Here is a 23945-nt window from a genome sequence, read left to right as displayed (position 1 = left end):
TGGAAAATGTAAGGAGAAAGTTAAATAAAATTTCATGGACTTCTGATGATTGCCAATGGTCAGCTGCAGATTTCATATGCACTGCCCATCAAGAGTTTCATTTCTAACAGGGGTTTGGACATGCTGAGTAGGCAGATAATATTTGTGTGCACTAGAAGATTCAGTGAAGCTGTAGTGCCAGAGTCTGTTGCTTGAAGTTGTATTTCAGAGCCAGCCTGGGTTTCTGGGCACGAAGAATGAATATGCAACCCATATGTCTGGGTGGCACTTAGAATCTGGGTTGTCCCAACCTGAAGCTCTTCAAGACTGGGACAAGTCAGATTTGTAGTATTTAGGGCATCTAGTTGTAAAATGCCAGCCATATCTCCAAGTATGCCACTTAACTGATGCTTTGAAAGTGGCATCTTAGCCCAGCAGTCATATGTGAAGTAGCCAGGTTCACAAGAACTTGCATGTATCAAAATAAATTTTCTCAAGCAGATAGTGGACCTCTGCCAGTCCCAAGCTTCATGGGTTAAAATTTCAGAACTGCAATAGAAGGGAGAAGAGGGGGGAAAGTGAATAGTGATGCCTTCCCTTCCTGCCATACACAACTGCAATTCCGAGTCTTCCTTTAGATCTGGGGTAATGCTGTCATATCCTCAGGATGCCTTGACAAATGAATTTGTCCTGCTACTCCCTCTTGGAACTGGTCAGACTCTTTCATTCCAGCCCACATTCTAACTTAACAGCTAAAATTAAGTAACATACTCCCACACCAAACTTCCCCCTTTCACAGGTAGCAGATTTCACTGCTGGCGGTCAGTTGCTCGATAGGATTCTGAAGCTTAGTTCTCAGGCAACCCACAAAAGCAATATAGTTGTCCAACTCTGGGCTGTTCTGATTCAGAAGGTGTTACAGATTTGGATTTCAGGATCTGATGTAGTAAGGGAATAACTCAAGAGCAACGTGGCACACAGAGAGTCTGTATGTTCTGTTGATAGGAAAGTAATTTGGGCTCAAGGAGATATATAGTTCATGGTGAGTAAGGAAGGCAGAACATTTGGTTGGATTCCCACCAAATTGAGGTGGTCAGGAAAAGAAGTGGTACTTGGCATTAGAGGGCTGTGGCTGTTGCAGTTGTTCCTGCAATAGCTGCAAGTTCTTGGAACACCAATATGGTAGATTCTCACCCACCTAATTGGTTCATCTTCTGAGCGAATTGGTTCAGTTGGGTTGTCACTTGGCACCAATACTGGAACAAGGCTTTCATGGCTTGATCAATGGTTAGGAGGTTGCAAGTGCTACTGTTAATCCTGGTTCTCAAGTCAAAGGATCTTCTCCCGGAGAAATGGGAGTAGGAGTGGACATATTAAATTGTCCAGCTTACATCAAGACATTGCAGTAAATCTCAGCTCTTCATGCTCTTAATTCTTTATTCAGCAGTTGGTTTCCTCTAACAGAAGATTGCCAGACACAACTTAATCGTGTTGTTGATGCTCTCTGAGCTTGGTTGTTTGCTTGCAGATGTTTCATTACTACGAACTAGGTAACATCATCCTTGGATAATGAAACATCTGCAAGCAAACAACCAAGCTCAGAGAGCACCAAAAACTTCACAGTTCAGCCCTGAGCTACATACATTCTCTTCTATTGGAGCAACTTAATCAGATTGTATCTTTACTGCAGGAAAGAATGAAGCCCATTACACAGTAAAGTACAGGTTTAAAATCAAGTTTTTCTGAGACCATGAATACCTGGTCCTTCTCTTGATGTCCTTGAGAGTTCACCTAGGAGTCACTTGCCAGATTGGGCTATTTCAGGCTGGCATAGATGATTCATTGGAAGAGTCACAATACATTCTCAGGAAGCAGGCAATGATGAATAGACATCATGCCTCCTCTGATAGTTCCATTTGCCATATCCTCACAAGCCCAAGCCTCTTTACTGGCCCTAAAATAAAGTTTCTACACCTATCCACAGTTCTGATTCTGGTCAAGGGTGAAGTGTCAGGAGATCAATGGGCTGCTGCTAACTTCATGTGTGAAGCCAGAAAGGTTGTCATTTTCCCCATAGCCCTACTTTGGGGGAGGGGGGGATCTGGTGTACAGGAGGAAAAAAAACTCACAGGGTTTTTTTTAAGGGAAGTGCTCCCATCTAATGGTAATTGGGGGGAGTCAGGGAGTTAGTGCATATGAAAGAGGGTGTGTGTGTGTGTCTGTGTGTAAGACAAGTGTGGATTATGGGATTTGTGCTCATTTTCTTAGTCAAGTTGTGTCTGAGCCCCACATTCATAAAACGGACAGTTCAAACTGTTGTGTCTCAGCAGCAACAAATATTTCTGAAGGTTTTATTTACATATGTACGTACAGCAGATTGTGGTGGCTTCATATGTGTGCATATATAAAACTGGAAGCTTATGAAAGATGGGTAGGTGGTATTTGTGTGCAAGAAAGATTATACTGTGAATGTGCTATGCTTTTTTTTTTTGGTAATATACTCCAAACAAAAATTGGTTTCTTTCGTAGTGAAAAATCATGGATTCAGAGAACTGTGTTTTGTTAGTTAGCTCTACCAACGGTTAGCTGACCTGTTCTCGCTATTACCAACCACACTGGGCATCAACTGCCATGGATTAAAACCAAAAACAACCCAGCAGGACAGAAATTTAGAAACAAAACAAAAATGTTCTGATACAACGGTGAGCAATAGGAAAAGGGAAACAATAGAAATTGTATGGAGAGAGGAAACCAAGGAAAGGAATAGAAAAAGGCCCATTTATGTTGTTATGAGCCATATTTTTGAAGATGAGGGTGAAGCAAATGCTGAATTCAGAGCACAGGCAGATTCATGTGGAAGAAGATAGTCCTTGAAATAAGCTTCTCCCAAGTGATTTATAGGTATTAGTAGATAATACCCAGCATTTTGAAATGTGCCTAGAAACAAACTGGAAGCCAATGCGGGTTATGTATAAAGTAGCAACTGCAACTTGTCTACTCTATAAAGAAGATTCCTCATACTAGAAATATCACAGAGGTAAACCCTGTGTACAAATGGCCTTCAAAATTCTCCACTGGGGGCAGAGATGAGTTACTGCCTTACAAACTGTATCTCAGAGAAAAAGAGATTTTTTTCACAGTTTGTCAAGTTGAAGCTAAATATTAGCAATGGAAGTAGCTCATTTTTTCCAAAATGTTTTGTTGCAGTGTTTGCAACGGCTGCTGCAGATACAATGAATGGCAACTGCAAATGTGTTAGCAGCCTGGCTACCATTTTTCCTTCCACGATGCCTAGGCCAGCTTTCCTCAATGTTCTGACTTCTGAATCTCTAATCCAGTATCTCCAGAGGGCCCAAGGTTGGGAAAAGCTCCCTGAACATACTGAGGATCATGGTTGAGTAGGTGCAAGAGAAAAGGAACTATATCAGAAATTTGTTTGATTATATTCCTGGGTAAATTGCATCCATAAAAAGCAACTTGGCTACTACTAATAACATTTTAAAAGCCTTTTATTTTTACATGTTTAATGGAAGATAGATTAGTATAGCTTTATCTGGAAAAATGTCCAAATATTCTTCTTCCCGGGCTTCCATTTGTATAGCTTCTTTAATGAGTACATGAAATTGATTGATTGATGTGCCATCAAGTCATTGTCGATTCTTAGTGACCACATAGATAAATTTGCTCCATCACAATCTGTCCCTAACCTTGTCTTTCAGGTCTTCCAACTGTGCACTCATCTCCATTGTAACTGAGTCCATCCACCTAACTGCTGGTCATCCTCTTCTGCTCTTTCCCTCTACCTTTCCCAGTGTTATAGCCTTCCCTGGAGAGCTAGGTCTTCACATGATGTGTTCAAAGTAGGATAATTTGAGCCTGATTTGTTTGATGATCCATTGGTTTGTTTTCTTGGCTGTCCACAGTGTTCTCAAGAGTCTTGTCCAACACCAAAGTTCAAAGCATCAATACTTTTCTTATTTATTTCTTCCAAATCCAACTTTTGCTTCTATAGAGTGTCACAGGGAATACCATGGCTTGCATGATTCTGATCTTCATAAGTATAGACACATCATGGCATCTGAATATCTTTTCCAAGGCCCTCATGGCTGCTCTACCAGGTGCTAATTTGCAGTGTATTTCTTGACTCCTTGTTCCGTTATTGTTGAGAGAACATGAAAAGTAAAGCAGCGATTAAGAAATAATTTATTTTATGTAATGTGTTTACAGTTCTTTTTAACTCTATGGATGCTATACTGCCCAACTTGCAGAGACCAATGGATCCTTTTGCTTTGTGTTTCAGCAAAGTGCTTATCAGTGCATACTGCAACATGAATAACTTCTGGAACAAATATGTCATCACCTGAGGGCATGTGAATGAAAACAGACATAATCTACTCCTACTTCTTATTCTTTTTCTAAAGTCTCAATTCCCTGTACCTGAAGCAATGGTTAACTGCTGTGGAAATTATTGTCAGAATTTCATGATTATATCTTCAGGTAGGAAATACCCTACGCAGGTCACTTGCATTTTGTGCCTATCTAGAGTAATTCCATTATTTAAAAGCTGATCTTCCATTATTGTGATTAATAATTGCCAATGAAAATAGTAATCTTTTTATTCATTTGGGGAATACAGATCTATTTAAAATAACTGACATTGCAGTGAAATAGTTATGCATTTGTGTAAAGATGTAGCATATATGCATTCAAATAATTTTAAAAATTTTGTCAAGAAGGAAACATTATTCACTTTGCTCAAACAAACAAGCAAAAAACCCACCATAGTTTGAGAATTCTTCTTCCAACTATATTCTCTCCCACAAGGCTTTCTTTTTCACTTATCAAATTGAATATAAAGTTAATGTTCAAGACGGCAGTTTCTGAATTTCCATTCAATGCAACAAGCAGAAACATTTTGGCCCATACTGTTACCTCCATGACCACATGGTTGAATGAGAACAGATAAACAGCTACTACAAGCTGTCCCTTCCGGTAGTTAGTTCCTATATTCATTACTTATAAACAATATGTACTGATTGCTTGTCGAAAGGCAAACGAGCCACCCAAACTGAACAATAATAGACAAACTTTTGTCATAATCTAATGTTAACTGAAACACATTGTTTTTTAATGAGAGTTACTGTAATGGTATGTGGGAATGACCTTGGGAGACAGAGCTAAGAGACGCAACCAAAGGAACGGTCAGTCGTAAGGCAACTTAGCCTGCAGCAGAGCCCACAGCAGGGCAAGCAGCTCAGAATGAACCCTCCCTAGTTTCTTGGGCTGTAAAGGGGAGAGATGTACTTTCAGAATTGCAAGATTGATGTCAGCCTTGCAAGGTAGACCAGACAGGAAAGTTGGGCAGATGAGCTAATTCTACTTTATTGTAAGGCTATATTAACAGAATCTTGCAGGTCTGAAAGTACCTCACATGAGCACAATGTTTTTCTGCTGTTCATGAAAGCAGCCTATCATTTTTAACCTTTCTAACCAAGCCTGACAATTGATGTGGCTGCTTTAAGGTGCTGACTCATTAAAGTTAACACGTCTTACAGAAGCCACATCTTTTTGACAAAATGCTTTAATAAATAGTTAAGAGGTGCTGTGTTTGCATGCTGTGTTTGCAAACCAATCTTTTGAATCATTTTTGAAGCAGGCAAAGCCTATGATACTATCTTTGTTAGAGTTTCCAAATCTCAGCTTAGTCCCCCAAGTAAGGAATAAATTGTTGTAGGACTAGGTAGATTACCTGATATTTTGAATTTTGTGAATCGGAAGTCACTTCTGTTTGTCTTTATATCTTTCTTTATATCTTGCTCTCTGTTTTTCTACTTTCTCCACTTTCTTTTCTTATTGCACTTTTAGTTTTTTCTGTTCTTTCTTTCTTTTTCACTTTTTCTGTTCTAATTCAATTTGTTGTAGTTATTATTATTCTTAAAACTTGAATAAAAATTATATAATAGAAATAGTTATATAAATAAATAATACAATGCAATCCAACAGCGACAGTACCATCATCCAGAGTTCAAAAGCCCAGGGAAATCGCCAGGTCTCCACAGCCTTTCTAAAGGCCAGAATTGGGTCCATAGTTAGGAATATGCAGCAAACATCCTTGTTGCATCATACTACAGCTCTTGATATTTTTTCCCCTTCCAAATATTTCACAGAAGGTTAGAGGACTCTGCTGGATGTGATAGGCTCTAGTGTGGCAAGAAATCCATTACATTGGACAGAGGTACTCTCTGGAAATGTGTCTGGTTAGACCAGTGCTAGAAATAAAAGACAGGAACATTTGCTTTCACCAACAAGACTGCACATACCTAAATCTGAATCCAGCCATCTTAGTGTATTAAGATTTGTTGGAAGGAGATGAAAATAAAAGCATTTTAGATCTTCTCAAATGATATACCTAACTGCTAATTCATTTGCAGGTTGAGTTGAGGACATTAAAGGGAGCAAACATTTTATAGGTTCTTTCATGTAATAAAAGTACATGCATCTTTACAAGAGCAAATTATCTGTCATTAATCAAGACAGTGATTTCTTACATGCAAAGAAATACACAAGAAAGGCATTTTGTATTTAATTTTTCTTGGAGGATTTGCTTGCTAAGGCATTTGTATTAAGTTGAATGCCTGGCTAACAATTATATTTGATTTAAAACAAGCAAACAAAACACTAAGCTTTAACAAAGTTATCCACCCCTGTGTTTTGAAGGAAACAGTTTATAGTTTCATCAGTTAAGTATATGTTCCATGATTTATAAATATAACACTTGCCTATTACCTATATTGTCTTCGTCCAGGCTGACAACAAAAGGATAAATATAGTGGATACAGCAGGTCCCTCTGGTTATACCATGAACATGACACATGTCATCCTGTGATAAATTGGCTCTGTGTCTGTTCAATTTGAAATCCAAAGCTCTGGAGGCAGAAGTGTTAGGAAGCAGGCATAATTCTGGCAAGCAGAGGCCTCAGATGCACAAAATTAGCGTGCATGGAGCAGATAACAGAGAGAAAGAACGAGACAGAAAGGAAGTTTGCACACATTTGACGACTTCCTGGGGTCTAGGTGGTATTGGCAGATGTTAGGTGTGAAAAAACATCTGTAAGCACGATAATGAATGTTACCAGAATTTGAAGTGACAACTGTATCAAGCGCAAATGCTACCTTGTCTCTCCATTTGCATACCAATTAAATAAAAAAGTAAATATTGGGTTCCAGAATTTGTTTGACAACTGATCTACTGTGTTTACACACTACACCTGGGTCAGGCATTTTGGCTGCTCAACAGCTGCAGCATCAAATAATGATTTAAGCAGAAATATGCATCCAGACTGCTACCAAGTGTTACACTTTAAACTGAAATTAGAGATGGGTCAAGGTGGTTAAGAAACATGTGTGAGATCTTCTGCTACGGGGCTCCTGAGATCTTGTTATGTCATGCATTGTAGCTATGGTTGGTTTGGGATGTCTCAGTCTGTTGGAAGTTGATAACAACAGCATGAGTCAGTTTCAAAACATTGATATGTACCCTTTTGGGGTGAACTGTTTTATCCCAACTTTTCAAAAATATAATTTATTAACTTTAAAAATATCCTTCAGTCAGCATATATGTACACAGCATTATAGTTATTCTTTCAGACCAGCAACAAATAAATCCACATTCATTTTCTATCAGTCCTTCAAGGTAGACCAGATCAGGACAACTACTGTAGAACCATACTTGATTGAGATAGGCTCTAACAACAGAATCTTGCAAGTCTTTCTGTGTCTTCCCTTCTTTCCCTCTTTGAGAAGTTGGCAGGGTGGGGACTAGTTTGTGTCTCTTCATAACATTCTCTTGCCTCTCTGGATTTAACACATGTTTCTTCTGCATCTGTGTTTCCCCAAAGGTCTCTGGATTCCTTCTTCAAGGTCATCTTCCTGGCTCATGCACATTCCTACTGAGCCAGAGACCAACTAAGGTAGTAAGGGGCCCTGGTAAAGAAAGCAAGATGGACCTCTCATATCATGCAAACTGATACCAATAGCATACACAGAGTGCAATTATGTTAAAGATCACATCAGTTTAAACAAGGCACACTAAATATTTTAAATTGTAACAGAAGTAGTAATTGTTTCCTTTGCATGTAGACAGGCTAGTGAGCTAGCAAGCCATGGAACAAAGAAAACACTTGGTCTTCTTTCCCTCCTCTTCTGTTTGGGCTGTGCAATCTGCTAATTGTGTGTATTGTGTGTATTGCACAGCGTCAAAGACAGCTCATTCTGTCTTTGTCAGTGACAGGACTCAGTAACATCGTTCCTGATTGGGTGCAGTTGGGGCCTCAACGTGTGCCGACCATCTTGTGGCACACAATGCCTTCAGTGTAATTTTGGACTGAGATATCACACATAGGGAAGATGAATGACATCATTCATTATGGGCCAAATAATTGTGAAGATATTCAACAACTCCAAAGAAGCTTCTCACTTCTGGAACAGCTAACACACAGCATTGTTTAGGATGAAACTGAGACTGTCTGCAGCACAATGGACATATGTAAGTCTTGGTTATCTGCTATAATTCTAGCTTGGACATCAATATACAGCCCAATCATAGTTCCAGGTCCATTATAGCTCTTGGCCTTACAATTTTGCCATGTCCAGTCCATTACTTACAGTGGTGCTTAAAATGCTATGTGTTCAACAACTCTTGACTGATCTACTTCCAAAAGGCCACAGAAGGACTTTTTATACTCGGCCAATACTCACCCAAACTGCTACCTGTAGTTACATTGTCAATCACCTAGCTAAGCTGACCTTTTTTATATCTTGGGTTGTAGTCATGTTTATAAAGAAAAATGGACCTTTCTTTATTCATGTTATGATTCCATCCTTGACAGAGTTTAAAAGAATATTAATCAGTTCATTTTGCATGACAGAACTCAGGTATGTTATTGTTCTGTCTTTCATACTCAACAGCTTGCCCATCACAGGATCATATTTTTCAGGAAAGTTAATAACTGAAAGTGTCATATATAAGTGGGCAGCCATAAATATTGAAATTAGCAATAAATTATAAAATAAATAAATTTTCCTGGATCCACCTGAGTATATACTATACTTCCTGTGGCTTCCAAAGGTGAGGTAAAGGACAGCCAAGATCAATGTGATACTCATAACGGGGACTGGGTTTGGGAGGGATGGGGGACAGCCATAGAAGATCTCCCTGATCTTCTAGAAACAAGGCAGACATAATAACAATAACATACAAATTATCTTTTTTTTTTTTTTCAAACAGTACCCAATTTTGATTTACACAGACTCAGAAGTACCAAAAAGCACTGGACCCTAATCACTTGGGTTTTTACGTTTGCCTATAAGGGTTAGGGAGGTTTTATATTTACAACACTATCCAAGATATAAAAGTGATATATACAAACGTGTGTGTGAGTTCTTTTTATAACTATCTTCTTAACCTACACTCTATTTACTAAACAATTGTCTCTATACTATATTCTACTACTATTGCTATACACTACACTATTACTTCTACTAAGCTATATTCAACCACTACTGTGACTAGTATACTATTTCTGTTGCTCTTTTACTAATACTGTTACTAGCATGCAAAAGAGTTGTGCTCTTACAGATCCAAGTCTCTCTCTCATTCTCTCTCTCTCTCTCTCCCTCTGGGATTTCTTCTTCTTTTTCTTTTAATGGCCAGCTTGTAGACCTCTTGCACCTTTTTTTCATTGTGCTTTGTCTTGCTTGTCTGCTATAAGTCCTTTCCTCTGGTTTGGACCTCCAACTCCTGCTTTCCTTTGGCGGCGGCGGCGGCGGCGGCGGCTGCTGCTGCTGCTGCTGCTGCTGCTGCTGCTCCTATTGCTGCTTTGAAACTACCCGTGTCTCCTCTGTTCTCTTCCCGTGTCCTCTGTTCTCCTCTCCCACCTGCTCCAAGATTACAGCTTTACTGGCACCTCCGCCATGCTGACACAGGGGAGAAGGCTCCAATAGGAGGGGAGGGAGGCAGCACAGGTGCCTGCAATTCTTTCTCTACAGCCCGTTCTTCCACACAAATATATAAATAGAAAGTCTGGGCCAGTCTCCTTTATTTATTCTACTTTGCAAAATATTGCACATAGATCTTAACTGTTTAAATAAAATTATAGAAATTATAAAGATAGTATTTATTTTCCTATTTTCATCTTAGAAACTGCTGTAAGTTCCACCTATCCACAACTTTCTCAATTTTGCCCTTCCTCTCAACCCATTCACTCTTCCTTCATATAATTTGCAGTTTGATTCTTCTAATACTTCTTTCATTCTGGTCAAACACTTTTATATTCAGTCCACGTTCATTCAGCACCCATTCATTCTTGACTCTATCTCTTCTTGTTTTACATAACATCATTTCATAACAGCATTCCTTACATATTTATCCATAAATGTATTAAAGAGTCAAGTGGATATCTCATATGCTTCTCCTACTCCTTGCTAAACATTTGCATATTTATCCATAAATGTATTAAAGAGTCAAGTGGATATCTCATATGCTTCTCCTACTCCTTGCTAAACATTTGCTAAGTGTTCTATTTATTTCTACCTCACTGCAATTAAAAGAACGTTGGTGACCTATCTAGAAATAAATAAATATTTGCTGTCCTGCTCTGGAACAGCATCTCCCCAGAGATATGTATAGTATCCATGGGGTCTCAGAAGGCCCTCAAGACCTGGCTGTGTTCCCAGTCCTGAGAAGCCCCTATTATGTTTTTGTTGAATCCTTACTGTTTTTGTTGTATGGTATAGTTGTTTTTGTGCAGGCTGCTTTGTCTTGTTTCATGTGTTTTTAATTGTCTTTTAATTATTGTAAGCCACCCAGAGTTTTCTCTGGTGGGCAGCATTATTATTATTAGTAGTAGTAGTAGTAGTAGTAGTAGTAGTAGTAATCTACAATTCGATTCACAATCAAAGACTGGTGAAAACTTAATAATTCAAGTCCTAACCAAGGGCCTAAGAATTATTAAGGTAGTGTCTGAGGATATAGGCAGTTCCAAGCGGAGTATTTTTTGTAAAATTAGGGGGTTCCAAGCATTGAGGGAGTCCTTTATGGAGATATTGCTCCAAAGGCTCCAATCACAATTTGTGTAATAGTGGATTTCTTTTCCATAAGCATTCAGCTTTGATCTGCAAGTCCTGGTATTTTGTAATTTTTTCTGATTGCTTTTCTTCAATCACCTGGTACAGCAACATCAATGAACCAGACTTTCTTCTTTTCAATGACTGCTGTATCAGGCATGTTATGAACAAGGTGCCTGTCTGTTTGGATTTCAAAGTCCCATAAGATCTTAACCTGCTCATTTTCCAAAACCTTCTCAACTTGATGGTCCCAGTGGTTCTGGCTAAATCCAAATCCAAATCTCTGGCAAAATTTCCAGTTAATAATTTTGGGAATTCAAGTCATTACACTGCTTATAGTCAGTTTGTGAAATTTTGCTGCAACCACTGATCATGTAGTCAATTGTTTCATCCTTTTCACTGCAAAGGCAACATTTACTGTTGTTTGTTATATGATGAATTTTCACTTTCATGCAATTAGTTGGCAAAGCTTGTATTTGAGCCACTAAAATAAAGCCTTCAGTTTCTTTCTTTAACACTCCTGATCTTAACCAACTCCATGTGGGGTTTTCCTTCTATATCCTTCATCCATGCATTGGCTTGTTCTTCCAATTAACTATTATGGTTGGTTGCACAGTCAGCCAGGTGTTTAGACTGGATTTGGCATTTTTGTCCACGTATCGAGTCCTTCCCAAGGACCTGGGATAGGCAGATGTTGTTGTTTAATAATATTAAAGGTATCGTCACAGGATGTAAGCTGTTCCAAGTAAAGCTGCCTTTTGCAATTGACTGATGATTTTGTCAATGCCAATGGTCTTTAAGTGGTGCTCCAGTTGTTTTGGGATTGCACCCAAAACTATTGGTACTACCTTTGCTTTCTTTTGCCACAGTCATTCTATTTCTATTTGCAGATGTTTATATTTTGTTATTTTCTCCAGTTCTTTCTCTTCTATTCTGCTGTCGTCAGGTATTGCAGTGTCCACTATCCAGGCTTTTATCTCTTTCTTATCAACAATTGATAAGTTTGGGGCATTGTGAGGCAGATGCTTGTCTGTATGAATTCTAAAGTCCCAGAGCACTTTAGCTTCTTCATTTTCTATTACTTTGTCGGTTTTGTGGTCCCACCAGTTCTTGCTTTCAGGCAAGTGATGTTTCTTGCAGATATTCCAGTGCACCATTTTTGCTACTTTGTCATGCCATAGTTTGTAATCAGCCTGTGCTACTTTCTTGCAGCAGCTAACTAGGTGGTCCACTGTTTCTTCAGCTTCTTTGCAGAGGCAGCATTTGCTGTCTGTCAGTCTTCTCAATTCTGGCTTTATATGCATTTGTTCTTAAGGCTTGGTCTTGTGCAGCCAGAATTAGCCCCTCTATCTCTTTCTTCAGTTTTCCTCCTCTTAGCCATTGCCATGTCTTGTTGTTATCTGCTTTATCTGCTAGGGTTTTTTTTGGTTTTGTTTTTTTTTTTTAATGTACTGGCCACATAATCCTTTGCCTTGCCATGTCTCTTTTCTGTTCTTCATTTGGTCTTTCTTATAGGCCAGCTTGATTTCTCTGGTATTCAGTAAGCCTTCATGATGTACTGGCTTCAGGACATCTTCTTTACTGTCTTTCAGATATTCTTCCAATGCCCCTTTTTCTTCTTCAACATTCCACATCCACCTATGCTCCTTGGTATATAGTTTGTCATCATCACTGCATGGATGAAGGGCATGAGTCATTGTCATTATTTTTATTGTCTTCCTATCCAGGGCTTCTAGTCCTCCTTGAGTCCAGTCCACTATTCCAGCTGTGTATCTAATGACAGGAATTGCCCAGGTGTTAATTGCCTTGATGGTATTTCCTCCACTAAGTTTGGACTTTAAGATCTTCACTCTTCTGATGTATTCACTACTAACCTTCTTCTTGATGTCAATGTGCTTGATGTTGTCAGCCTGAAGGATGCCCAGGGATTTATAGTGATCTTCTTCATCCAGACTGTTGATGTTATTTCCATAAGGCATCTTAATTCCTTCAGTTTTCCCCTGTTGGTAAGGGTTGTACATTTGTCCAATCCAAATTCTATTGCAATAACTTGGCTGTATATTCAGACAGTGTTGAGCAGTGATTCTATTTCAGATGATGTTTTTTCATACAGCTTCAGATCATCCATGTAAAGGAAGTAGGATAGCCTGGAAGATGTTTTTGATGTTTGATAGCCATATCCTGACTTGTTCAGTATTGTTGACAGAGGAATCAATGCAATAACAAACAGTAGTGGTGATAGTGAGTCTCCTTGAAAGATTCCTTTCTTGATATTAAAGTCTCCCAGTCTATCTCCGTTGACCAGCAACTGTGTCTTCCATTGTGCCATTGAGCTTTGCACAAAGCTTCTGATGTTTCTACTGACTCCTGTTATTTCTAGGCACTTGATTATCCAATTATGTGGCAGGGAGTTGAATGCTTATTGTAATCAATGCAAGCTACATTCAAGTTAGTCTTCCTTCTCTTACAGTTTTCCAAAATCATCTTGTCAATTAGGAGCTGATCTTTTCTTCCTCTGCTGTTTGGGCAGTTTCCTTTCTGCTCAGATAGAAAGAGATTGTTTTCAACTAAATGCTGTTGGACTGCATCAGCTACCACACCAGTTACCAATTTGAAAGTTGTTGGCAAGCAGGTAATTGGCCTGTAGTTGCCTGGTGCTGCCCCTTTTGTTGAATCTTTCATTATCAGGTAGGTTTTGCCAGATGTTAACCAATCTTCAATTGCACCTCCTTGCAGTATGTTGTCAAACTGCTTGGCAATGAGTGTGTGCTATATTATAATTATATAGTTATATAATTATTATCTAATTATATAATTAGATAGATGTTTCAGCCAAAAACCATGCAGTTCATCTTCACCTGGTGCTGACCTGTTCTTGATCTTCCTTGCCCTTTTCTCCATCATTTCTGCTGTAATTACAAGCTCTTTCATTCAGCTTCTTTTTTATTCTTATCCACTTCCTTTATCCAAGCTGTTTTCTTGTTGTATTTCTTTGGATTGTCCCATAGCTGTGCCCAGAACTGCACTGCTTCTTCTTTGTCAGGTGCTGACTGGTTCATTGCAGTCTCTCCATTGATGGATTGGTAGAAACATTTCTGATTCAACTGAAATTGGAGATTCTGCCTATAGTGTACAATTTGAACGTTGTATTTGCTGATCTTTTTGGCTATGATTGTTATTTTTGCTTTATTATTTCCAGTGCTTCCTTGATCTTCCTTGTTTCTAGGTGATATTTCTTGATCAGGTGTTCTTTGGTCTTCATTTCTTCAGCTTTTGTTGTTGTTGTTTGTTTCTTTTATCTGTTCTAGCTTGCTTGCATCTGATCTGAGCATGCTGATCTTATTTTCCAACCTGATTGTCCATTTTAGTGGTGCACTGTTTGGCTTTTTTTCTTGTTTGTTGATTTTGCATCCAAAGTAGTCAGTTAAAACTGCAGCCGTGCTCTGCGTTAGTTGGTTTGTTTCTTGCAGTGAGCTGGTGCTTATATTTGATATTACAGTACTGGCATCTTTTAATACTTGTGCTAGCTGTTTCTTTGTAACAAGCTTCAATGGGGGCAACCTTATTCTGCTCTTTTCTGCTGTTCTAGATGCTCAGTTATTTGTTTCAATTCTTGTTTTTTAGTTAGAGGGCTTTGTTCTTTTTGAGGCAGAGTGCCTTCCTCTGCTGCCAACTCCCCCTGATTTGCCTCCACAGTCTGAGCTACTTCTGGCAAGGCTTTGATTTCTTTGCCCTGGGTAGACCTTTGCAGCTCTTCTAATTCTACTTCTGTGAATACTTTATTTTGTATTATAAATCGACATTGATCTGTTAGCCTCTGTTCTGTTATTTCTGATTCTGGATTTTGTTCTTTCCAAAACTGGTTCATTCTTTTCAGATATCCTCTTCTTTGTTTTCTGTCTTCGTATATTTGCAATGGGTAAACAACTTTTCTTCCAGCAGTCCTGCAGCTGCTGGCCCTGGTTGCTCAGCAAGCAGTCCTCAGTCCTATAGCCCACTTGTCACCAGATGTCCAGGAACTAGAACTTCTAGCACAGTCCTTGTTGACCCAGGCGACAACTGATCTGGTATAGGTTTCTATAAATTACATCTTACCATATTGTTTATAATAATAATATAATAGTAATATAATTTATATTATTATTATTATTTCCACAGTACAAACTTCACAGTAAGAATAAAAACACCAAGCAAACACAAAAATAAAAACAATAAATATAGAAGTTCAAGATGGCATTATAAGACTCTTAGAAATAACTCAGACTTTAATAGCTTGTGAAACAACAGGGAGGGGGCTCGTCTGATCTTTATTGAAAGGCTGTTCCACAGCATCAGCATTACCACAGAAAAGCAGCACCTTCTCACTTCAGCCCCACAAACCAATGGGAAATGTGGAATTAATAATAGTTTCTCATCATTTGATCTAATCAGTTGGGTCACTGCTAATTGCATAAGGGGATCAACAGGTATCTGGATGCCAAGAAATAAAGGGCTTTATAGGTTAAAAGTAGCATCTTAAATTGTATCCACAGGATAACTGGCAAACAGTGCAGGGTCCCAACTTCAGATGTCAGAAAGTGTGCAGCCACTGCATTTTGAACTAACTGCAGTTTAGTACCGTGCATTACAGTAGTCCAGCTGGGTGATGACGAAGGCATGAATTATGGTAGCCAGGTCTTCATACCCCCAGCTGGGCGCTTCAGTTCTCCCTCTTGTTCCAGCAGGAGCTGTCATTCCAGAAGGACCCTAAGTTGTGAACCTGCTCCTTGAGGGGTCATAGGAGGCTACCAACCACAACTGGACTGTTTACTCTCATATGTGCTTTACTTCTATCATATGTGTCTCTTATTGCATTCAGCTTCTAATCATCAAGTCCATATTCATGCAAAGTCCATAATTCAGGCCTAACCATTTTCTCATGCACTTCTCTATATCATCATGAATTTTTTCTCACATTCATAGATTTTGCAATGAATAAAGAACAAAATTCTGTTCTGCTCTGTACCCAGTGAAAAATTGCACTGCCCTTCCCCGATGTTGTTCATTGTCACTTCTGGTCACTTCTTTCAATCAGAATCCCGCCAAACAACTCCCAGAGATTCTTTACAAACTACTCTTCCTACAGTTTTTGCATTCAGTCTTGCTGCCTTTTTCTTTGAATAGAGGAACAATAAGAGTATTCTTCCAATTGTCAGGCATAAATGCAACCTTCTCACATGTCAAATAAGTCACCCAGCCACTCTGTAATGAAATCATATCCAAATAACCAATTATGCCTACTGCACTTACAGCTTTACCATTTTCCCAAATGCTCATGGTGTTTATTACTTCCTTTTTATTCATATTTCTTGCCACTAATATTTATAGCATTCATTTCAGTTCCGCTGTTCCAATTATCACTATCATTTCCATCCAGATCTTTAAAGTATCTTCCAGGATTATCTTATTTCCATTTCATTCCAAATAATTTCTGTATTTTTATTTTTAATTCCATTTACTCTGCTGTATGTTCCTTGCTTAATTCTCAAAAAGTTTCAAAACAGTTTTTATTCCCATCAAAAAGTCTGTTCTGATTCTTTTAATTGTTCTTGCTCTGTTCAACTATATTTCTGCAACTAACTTTTGGTCTTTCTCTCTCTCTCACTCTCTCTCTCTCTTTCCAGATCACACACATATAGTCTCTATACACATTACCCCCTTTCTGAATCCTGTTTTCTGAGTGTGTGTCAAAACACAGCATATACTTCCTAGACAGTTGGATGAATATGTTGGTTTACAAGGTATTCTTTAGATCCTTACTTTCATAGAAACATGTGAGCATCCTTAGGGTAAAACTGGGCTTTGGTTACTTATGGCATACTGTCAAAACAAACTAATACTATCCTTAACACTAGCAGGAACTTCTGCATTTGTGTGATGGAATGGAATTATGAAGGCCAAGCTCAGGGAGACAAACAGTTTCTTAGCTCGCCAGAACCACGTGGGAGGAACAAGAGGATGAGACTGGCACCTCCCTGAGGAATTCACACTGTTGTGGCTGGAGGACTTTGGGAACTGGGGTTTTAGTCTGGGAAGATTCTTGCTAGAGGTTGTAGCTAATAAACATAGCTAGCTGGACTGAATTGGCATTGTCTCTTGTAGTTCCTTGGGCTAGGCCTGACATCAATCTTCCCAGACTAAAACCCCAGTTCCCAAAGTCCTCCAGCCACAACAGTGTGAATTCATCAGGGAGGTGCCAGTCTCATCCTCTTGTTCCTCTCACGCGGTTCTGGCGAGCTAAGAAACTGTCTGTCTCCCTGAGCTTGGCCTTCATAATTCCATTCCACCACAATTTGTTTCATATATGAATAAGCTTGGTGAACAAGTCTACAACTTCTCTATATTATTTTCAAAAGCATTCATACAAAACAGCAAGCCATAATTGATGGTTTACAAACCACAATAAATAGGCTCCCAAATCATGCTGAACAAAATGTGGTGTGTGGCTTTTGGCATAGTGTGTTGTATGAACCCGATCCAGCTCATGCAACTTTCTGAATTAGTAGATGCAACAGGGTGAAGGTACATGAGGTTGTGACTGTTACTTATCCCATAACTACATTCTGCCTAAGAATATCATTTGTTTACACATAAGAGAAAAGAAAAAAGAAAAAAACATTGTCATTCTGTATAGTACGGAAGATAAGCAAAAGCCTTGAAAAACGATATCTGTTTTGCTTATTTCAGGAGAGGTGTTTGATATGTGTTCCTGTGTGTTCTGAAGCACTTCTGAAAGATTTGCACAGTTCCAGATTCTAATCAAGTACTATTCAAGATCTGGAAAAGAAAAGAAAAATCTCTTTTTATTTCCCATTTTTGACTAGCATTCTCTGTGTGACTGAGTATACATTTTAATATCTATAGCAAAGTGAATAGGATATTTAAAATACCTTAAACGTTATGGAGGCAATCATCTTGAATACACTTGGATGTGTTAAATATGTCTGCATGTAATTCTTTGTAGAAATTAGGATAAGTTATATCTTTTAAAAAGTGAAGCAATCTATATGCAGTAGAGATGAACTCATTTAAACCGCACATTACAAATCACAGTAAAGCAAACAATATGTCGGTGCTGAAGCGTGGTACAAGCAGCTTCATAATCTGTAAGCACAAATACTGCTAAGAGATATCTTGAAAGTTGGAGGATTGGATTGTGGAAAGGGCCACTACCCTGAAATACATGCCAGCAATAAAATTTCGCCTATTTTTTTAGCGTCTGTGAATTTCTGGTTTATTATTAGCGTTTTGCATTTCCTAGTGCTTCTTTTTCCTTGCCCCTTACAAAGACTTTGACATCTCAACAATTTTCTCAACATCTGAAAAGCAAGTATTTCCCAGTGAGCTCTGCTATAATGCAAGATCACTGTTGTCTTTTTATATACAGTACGAAGAGCGTAATAGACTGAGCTTATTGTATGTGTGCATTATTTTTGCCTTAGTCCTCTGCCTGTTTAGCCTTTCATTTTCTCTAATTTTTATTTCCAGGGGTGTAACTAACCAAGCTCAGCAGAGTCATACAGAGAGCTGGGAATACACCTGGGGGAAGAATTCCATTAATAGCTGTTCAAATGTTTAAATGCATTTGCTTTGAGCTTTGCCATCTCCCTCCTGTATTCATATATGTTGTAAAGCATTTATGATCAAACCAAGTAAGCAGAAACAAGATGTTAAATCAATGTACCTTAATGTTTCTGATAGATTTATTTACCATATTAAGTCAATTCAAATATAGCATGCAACATGAAAAGATCCACTGCAATATTCATAAATACCACTGAAGAAACCAAGTTTTTTTTACCACTAAGCCAAAAATGTTGCTCCATTTCTGAAGTCCCCTATGCAGGCTAGAAAAATAGAGGTGGCACTGTTGATGATGCCAGGCATTGTCTGGGAATTGCCATCTTGGTTACGTATCATTCAGAGGCACTGAGATTACTTGAAACAAGCCCACAGCTGGCACAGAGTCCATGAATTCATAAACTCTCACCAAATTGCCCCCCAAGACATGGGAATGTATTGCTTGTTTGTTTATTGCACTTACAACCCATCGCAATCCAAACTGATTCTCAGATAGGGAAGCTGAAGCACTACAGACTGGAGAGACTCCAAAATCAACCCACTGACAAGGCTGAGGAAAGGATTCTGCCGTGCCCAAGGCAAGAATGTCAGCTTCTCTGTACAGCCCCAAATCAGATGCAACCAGAGAGGAAACCAATATTTTCTTTCCTTCCTGAATGCTACAACATAAGTCTTGAATTGGCATCTTTACAATGTCTTATCGGATTCAGTCCTAGACCTATGCTCAAGCTGCTTACCATCAGGATTCAGCATTCACAATCTTTCCTATATCATAGTACATCATGAGCCCTCACTAAGACAGGATTCCCTTAGGAGCAACATATCAAGCACATGGAATGCTTTGTTATTCCCTGCTTCTAGCAGGTCATTAATGGGAGAGTTGGCCAGGCTTGAGAAAACGTCTCTCAGAACAGCCTGGAACTGACTGGATCCATCTGCCTTTAGGCCAGCAGGAAACCACCAAAAGAATCTCTCTTTACACAGACATTCAGAGCAAAGTACACCCACTGAAAATGCTTATACACTCAGTCTAAGGCAGAGTTTCTCAACCTTGGCAATTGTAAGATGTGTAGACTTCATGCTGCCTATTCTGGGAGTTGAAGTCCACACATCTTAAAGTTGCCAAGGTTGAGAAACACTGATCTAAGAGATATAGTTACAGACAGATCCAAAGCTGACACCTGACACCAATCAATAACTGCATCATAAAAACAAATTAGCTTTAAGGCATATATGCATTTGATTTAAGTCACAAAATTCCCAAAGTTTACTGGGTAATGTGGAAGGGGAGAGTATGTGAATGTTCATTATATGGGTCAACATATAAATGTATAACTTACTATTAAATATTGTACTAGCAATGCATCATAAAGGAAAGGAAAGGAAAGAAGAGTACAACTGGCAGCAAGGTGGCTGAACTCAGTTACAGTGGTGATAAGTACACCCTTGAGAGACTTGAAAGAACAGGTTAGGGACAGATTGCCTTGGAGAAAATCTATCTATGTGGTCCCTAGGAGTCAAAAATGATTTGATGGCACATAATCAATCAATCAATCAATGCATCATATATAGCAAGTGGATGCATTAAGGTAATTGACACTTGTAGCACCCACAAGAATGGAAAAGAATGGAAGTTAAAGTGCAGAAGTTGACTTCAGAACATTTGAGCTGTTAGATTTAAAACTATGTATTTCCAATATAGTATCTTGTTCAAATTTATAATTTTCTATTGGACTGTCATGAATCTCTGTCTGTGACTTTTGGTCATTAATTCTGATTGCATCTACATGGAAGATATTCCAAATACATCTTCAGTTGCTTGTACTATTTTTTAAATCATGCATTTGCAAAATTCCATAAACTAGTTTAGTTTTTAGACACACAATGATGAATGCCCCATGTCTTATGATGAGTAGCATTTTACTTTTGATATTACAGAATGTCAAATCCAAATGGATTTCATTCTGAGAGGAGAAAAAAGCAATAACTTTGCATCAGAAGTTGTAAATTGATGCCCTGTGGGCCACATGCCTGCTTGACCTAACTGAATGCAACCTCTGGCATCATCAGACTGTCTTGTACTACTTTCCAGTGTTTTTGACAAACTACACTTAGTGCAACATCTCCCATTTTCTCCAGAATAACTCCCACCCCTGTAAAATAGTAGGACTTTCACTTGGGTGTTGATATCTTACAGGGGTGGGGTAGGGGGATGGAAGGAGTTTCATTCAAAGAAAGACATGATGTGTGTGTGTGTGTGATAGAGCAATAGAAAGCACTGTAGTAATATCCCCAAGATAGACAGCAGCAAATCTATTTGCATCCAGTAATACCAGCTTATCTGTATGGCTCTTAGAATCTACCATGTCAAGTCTGCTCCATTGGTAGCCACTTATGTTAAATGATTCTCAACATGGCAATGGCAATGGTTTATTATTATGACCATCTGAGAATCTTTTTAAAGAGCTCAAGGTAATTTTCATCTACACTGCCATGGCTGTGTTAGTGAATCTTAACTGCTTCCATCTTCACCTGTTAAGCTAAGCCTACACCAGCTTCTCACACAAGATTACAACTCCTTGAGAAGCTGTTAGGAATGGATAATAGAGCAGTCAATTTTGGTTCCATGTCACATTCACATTTTTACGCATAAGTCTGTTTTGTTCCATTCTTGCATTAATCAACAGTTTACTAAGTATAATTCATATTTAAATATGGTCTAATTAGCAAATAAAATATCTGCTTTAAAATATTTAAGTATCTATCTTAAAATATTCGTTTTTCTAAGTGTATTTTATCTCAAAATATCCAGCACAATATTATTTTAATTCAAAAGAAACATTTTGAAATGCATTCTAATTAGCTAATTGAGTTGAAAGTGCATCACAACTTTTGCAGAAGAGTGAAATCTAATAGATAGTCCATTCAGTTTAGTGTATTCACACCATATAAGATTGGTGAGGAGTTAGTGGTGTGGATCCCTTTGCACATACAAGAGATACCTATGCAGAAAGTGTTATTTAGCCAGCTGAGGCAATTAGTGCATTTCTCCACATATGTATGCACTTAGAAATAATTTAGCAAGTTTTGCAGATTCATTATCGTTATTGTTAATCACTGTTGATTGCCTCTTATCTGTATTCTTACTTGTAACCATTAATATAAAGAGGACAACACTAATTCCCTAATCCAACACTTCACAAATGGAGGGGGAAACAATAGCTGCCTAAAATCAATATTCTCATAAACAAAAGGTCATTAATCTAGGTTCCCAAGATATTGACCAGATGTGTAATCAGACCATCCCCAGGTTCTTCCTTAAAAATATATTTGACAGAGGGTCCACTATTTAAAGCTATGATTAAGTTCCTGATAAGATGTGCTACCAAGCAATCTCCAGATGTTATTGTTTATATACTTTGTCTCTTAAGAAAAATATTAAAAGGTGGCAAAAGCCCCCAGACATTTGAACCTCAGCAAAGACCCAACGTCCCATGAAGATGCTGTGTAACTGCCAGCTCTAGAGGGTCTGTCTGCTGGCATTCTTGGGGTTTCTGGCATGCTGAAGGGACATGGATTGGTATATGTCTCTGTTAACTCTCTTAATGTTTATTCATTAAAATCCTTTTGGCATTTCACCCTGGTTTCAGCTTATTGCCTTTGAATCTTAAAGAACCTATTGGGTTCCAACTGGTCACTAGGATGCCAACACACGTAGTCTAAATGTTACATATTCTTATTAACATTAGGAGACCAGAAATGGAAGTTTCAAAGCATTGATAAACATTTAGGCCAAAATCTAAATCTGACTAGTTTGACAAGTTCTCAGCAATAGTCATAAGGCTGTCTATGGCATAACAGGTCAATGTGGGCTTAATTGTCATGAAGGAAAAGCGGATGTATGAGAATTCTTTGAGAACAATGATGCTGAATCAAATAAATGTTCTAGTTTATTTAAATTAGAATATCAATTAAAGAATGTCATCTAATGGGACCTAGGAAGTGGGCCTTTCCTATCACAGTGCCTGCACTCTGGAACACAATACTTCCCTCCAACCTCAGGATTAGATTGGCCCTGACCCTGCCAGCCTTTCACAAAGCATTAAAGAACTGGCTGTGACCAAAACCTGGCTCACTTAAAGCTACCAAATCACTTTGAAGATACAACATAAATTTATTTATTTATTTTATTTATTTAGTAAACTTGTCCCCGCCCATCTCCCCACAATGGGGGACTCTGGGCGGCTTACATCAAATTAAAATCATAAATACATGATTAAAAGTTATTTTAAAAACCCACACTTACAGAGATAAAAAAGATTAAAAGATCCAAGAGGCCAATAGAGGCCACACCAGGCCGCTAAGGGGCTAGCCAACCCCATTTCTGACATCCTCCCTCCCCGCCCCAGGCCAGATGGCAGAGCCAAGTCTTCAAATCCCTCCGAAAGGCCTGGAGTGAGGGGCCCTGTCTCACCTCCAGGGGCAAGATGTTCCAAAGGGCGAGGGCTACAGCAGAGAAGGCCCGCCTTCTGGACCCCGCTAATTGGAGTTCTTTTACCGAGGGGGTCCAGAGCATGCCCTCTCTGTGAGATTGGGTGGGACGGGTAAATGTATTAAGCATGCAAACAACTGAGGTCCCAGCAAAGCATGGGCAGCTTGCTGAGCATGCCTGAACAAAAGCAGAACCACAGCTTATATACTTTTAGCTTACTACATCACAAAGACAAGACAAAGGAAAAAACAGGCACAGTGTAAATTACAGCAAGATGTTGGAATGTTTTTGATAAACCCATCTGGGTGACCTTCTTATTACTTATCCCTTCCTACTAGGTCATCCTGCCAGCTATACTATCTTTGAGATATGGTTGGTGAATATAAACAATTTGGCTTACTGGGCCACTGAACCTGTCTGATTCTTCCCCCTGTCACCACTCAGGGTCAATTCAGCTTGCTGTGAATGTTTTCTTACAAGGGCACTTTCAGCAGTTCAAATGGGGGCGGGGGGACATCTCACAGGTTTGGTAGTGATGCAGCTCACACGTGTATGGGAGAGTATACCTTTACCTCCACAACCTGGGCATGCTCCACAGCATGGGGGTTGGGGGTTAGGTGGTCTGTGTGCATTGTCATTGTCCTCCCAATTGTTTTGGCTTTATTCTCTGCACCTACTGTAGCTTCTTTATGTTGCATTAATATTGTTCTTTTTATTGTGTTTAATGTGT

The 23945-nt window shown here is 38.8% G+C and overlaps 1 long non-coding RNA gene across 2 annotated transcripts in view; it reads left to right on the top strand.

The window, feature by feature from the left end:
* Window positions 1–23945, top strand: part of LOC148213770 (uncharacterized) — a 78752-nt gene that overhangs the window by 5708 nt on the left and 49099 nt on the right. The gene's annotated exons all lie outside the window — the stretch shown is intronic.

This window comes from Python bivittatus, unplaced genomic scaffold (genome assembly GCF_059951505.1).
Source record: "Python bivittatus isolate LINGU-HERP-01145 unplaced genomic scaffold, Pbiv_v1 ctg000850_np1212, whole genome shotgun sequence".
NCBI lineage: Eukaryota > Metazoa > Chordata > Lepidosauria > Squamata > Pythonidae > Python > Python bivittatus.
This window is presented reverse-complemented; position numbering and strand designations above follow the sequence as displayed.